Source organism: Nicotiana sylvestris, chromosome 2 (genome assembly GCF_000393655.2).
Source record: "Nicotiana sylvestris chromosome 2, ASM39365v2, whole genome shotgun sequence".
Taxonomy (NCBI): domain Eukaryota; kingdom Viridiplantae; phylum Streptophyta; class Magnoliopsida; order Solanales; family Solanaceae; genus Nicotiana; species Nicotiana sylvestris.
In genome coordinates, this window is record NC_091058.1 from 22,468,471 (window position 1) to 22,472,328 (window position 3,858).

Genomic DNA, 3,858 nt, shown 5'->3' on the forward strand with positions numbered 1-3,858 from the left:
GCATAGCGTATCTCTAAACAAACGACCCATAGTGTCGAGAAATATCAAGAAATGCTCTAATGAATTGGTGGAAGATGCGGAGGAATCTCTGGGGTATGGAGGAGCTAGAGTGTCAGGAGCGGATTCTGTCGAATCCAGTAATTTTTGTTTGAACCCTATATTTATTTTAAAAAGTACATTAAATATATATGAATTATTAATTTAGAATCAATAACTTAAAACGATTAGAATCTCGAACTCATAAACTTGAACTTCGCCGGAGGAGTTTTGTTATATAGTTTTAGTCACAACGCCCTCATTGATTTGGCGGTCAATCATTATGAGATTCGTCCTTTCCAATCTTAAGACAGATGTTATTACACTGTCCTTTGGTTTGGCCAAATATCCAATATATTTGCCCCTTTTATCATGCCAATGGTTATACCACTGTTTCTCTTCTTGATATATTCCATTTTAATTTCTGTATTGGTACTGTCTCCTTCGCTTTGTGGCCGTTATTTAACATCTTTGTTTGTTTTTTAGCCTTTCTTTTTGTAATTTCTCCTAAGAATATTTTACCAGCTTATATTAAAAATGAAAGTGAAGTTGCTCGACCACAGAGCTTATAACAGAGGTAAGGTGGGCTCTCAATATGCACAATATAATGATCGATGTCAGTAATAGCAATCATAGGCTAAGGTGGGCTCTCAATATAATGATTTGCTCATCAATACAAATAGCAACAGCCCCATACATATTACTCCTATATCATAAAAACCTGTCAAGGTTGGGACTACTCAATTTTCAGAAGTAATAGTAATAAGTAGGACAAAAATCTAAAGAATAAATATTTTTAATTATCCATCAAATTATTGTCCCTGGCTCTACTACAATGCCAAAACTTCAGTGGACTTCTGATCCATGCAACAATGAAGATAAACCGAACAAAAAATTATCATTACAACTTAATTATAATAATTATTCCAAATTGAGTTATGCTCTTTCATGTAATTAGTTTTACATGTATACCTGCTTTGGCTTCTCTCCCTTCAACTTTACAGGGAACAATAAATCTGAAAATGGTTAACCTGCACAGGTGGGCAAAGCTCTAACTTGCTAATAGTCTGATACACAATGTGTTTATTGACTAAGATAAAAAAAAGATCTTTAGTGAAAATAAAGGAATTTCTTCCATAATTCAGGTCCTTTTTGTGCTTCTTTCTTTTAGTTTTCTATGCTTCATTTTAGGAGAAACTTACACAAATGTCACAAATAAGTCCTAACTTACCAACCTCTAGCCATTAGTCATAGACTTAGCAAAACCAAATAAATAAGGTTCTTTCTCTCAAAGAATCACATGCAAAAATCATTTTCCATATTTTTAAGCGTGATTATCAACAGTAAATGCAAAACCGAAAGGAAATTTTATGGATGAGGTAGCAAATAAGGTGATGAAATACAAAAAAAAAAATACAATATTCCAAAAATCTAAGCAAAAAAAGGAAATTTTTAATGGGTATAGTTGAAATTTATTGAAAAAATATAGATAAGTCAATATACAAAATTTGAGGAAGATTGAAGGTGATTTGGACTGGTTTTGTATCAAAATTCGTATTTAAATCGAGTTCAAACAAATTCTTCTGCGACACATGTATCACGCATGTATCTCACACAAAGGTATACATGAATATACTTGTGATACACAATTGATACAAATATGATACATATGTGATATACAAATGATACACATATCAATTTTTTTTATGTTAAGTTTTTACTTCAAATTTTTAATTCAAACCACCTCAAAACTTCACTAAATGATCCCAAAACTGAGATTCAAGCTCCTTAAGATGTACCCAATCAATTCTAATAACACTCACTCAAAAGAAAGCAAAAATTTGATATTTTATTGCTACAAATATCTAATTGGCTAATATTAGTAATATTTGGCTAATATTAATAATATTTTATGAGTTGGCCAATTTTTGTAATGAGCTATTATTTTAGCCCCGTTGTTCAATTATTGGCCCGTACACGAACAACATATGTGTCTCCTGCACTATTTAAAAGGAAAAATAGAAAAATAGAAAATAGATTATTTATTTTTCTTCAATATGGGACCATATGTATACTTAGCTTGCCCTGGCAAAATATGAAACTGATTTTGAGGATCATTATTAAGAAAAGAGAAGAAGAAGCAATACAAAAGAAAATACGGAAGAATGACCCTAGTATAATATAGGTAACTGTCTGTGAAAATGAGTTGTTAACCTAGCGTGTAAATATACTTTTTAAACAATGTTAAAGTTTAGAACATATTTTTTCTTATTTATTTGGTGGGGAGTTATATTTGGGAAGGGGCAAATTAATTTTCTCTAGTTGTTTAAAAGATTAAAATGTACGGATACAAAACATTTTGCTTTTGTTTTATATTGGCTTCGTTTTTGTGAGTGTTTACTTTATCTTGGGTGTTGTGAGAGAAGCAATGTCAAGATTTATGGATAGAGTTGAACCAAAAAAAGCGATCAAATGAATAGATCAGAACTCTCCAGAAATTGGCATCAGAATGCAAGCTCAGAATAGACACATCCTGCAAAAATTAGACAGCCATCAATTCATTTGTCGTCGTCGATAATTGAAGCTGTAAATCCTGTTAATATGTCGTCTCTATGTGAATTATTTCACCACATGTCTATTCTTTGCACGTTGCAAAAAATAATACATAAAATATTGCCACTTTCTTTTGATATTTAAAAACCAGATAGACTAAAGAAATAGACATAAGGGAAAGAAGAGAGAGAGAGTGTCTGCGTTGGCTGTGTAGTTTTTTCACAAACTCTGTTAATCAGTATGAACTGTTATAGTCAATTGATGTTGATGTTTGACGATGGATCGGTTAGGTCTGACTACGTATAAGTATATAGCATACTGCGACAAAAATAGTACTTTCGTGTGTCCTAATTTACATGATTTTTTTTTGGTTGTTTAAAAAAGAAGGAACCCTTTCTAAATTTGAAAACAATTTAGCTTAAACTTTCAAGTCTACCTTTAATGAGAATCTTTATAACCACACAAATACTCTGACACCTTCTTAACTTGCTTAGGACCAAAAATTTCAATTTTTTTTTTTAAACTTTGTGTCCAATCAAACAAGTTTACATAAATTAAAATGTAGGGATTACTGACATGCGTTTCAACCATAAAATTGGTTGATGCTGTGGCCTGTGGATGACCATTTTTTCCCCTAGCTAAGAGATTATCTTTGGTGATATTGTATGTCACCGCCGGCAATTCTCCAATAGAAATCCCTAGCTAGAGTACTTTGCATCTTCGTTTCAAAAATCGAGAAAAATTAATTATGCTAATCTTTCACTAGGGGGATTTGCATTTATACCCACATTTTGTGTCACGTTTTAACTTGTATCCGCTTTGTAAAAAAAATCATAAGTGTACCCACTTTTTCGCATAACTTCAGCATACGGGGCTGAAGTAGCAAAGACTATCACGCAAAACTTCAGCATTCTAGTAGACGGGCCTGAAATAGCAAGTGTGCTGAAATTTTTGTTTGTAATTGCTGAACATAAGCATAGTAACTGAAATTTTGTTCTCTATTTGCATTGCTGAAGTTTTGTTTTGTAGAGCTGAAGTTCTTATTTTGTGACTGGTGAACTTCAGCTCTTTTGTTTTTTGTAACTGACGAACTTCAGCTCTAGAGCTGAAGTTTTTATTTTGTAATTGGCGAACTTCAGCTCTAGAGCTGAAGTTTTTGTTTTTGTAACTATCGAACTTCAGCTCTAGAGCTGAAGGTTTTAGTTCATTTGTAAAAATTTCAGCACTATATAAGCAATGAACATTTTATTTCTTATTGCATACAACTAT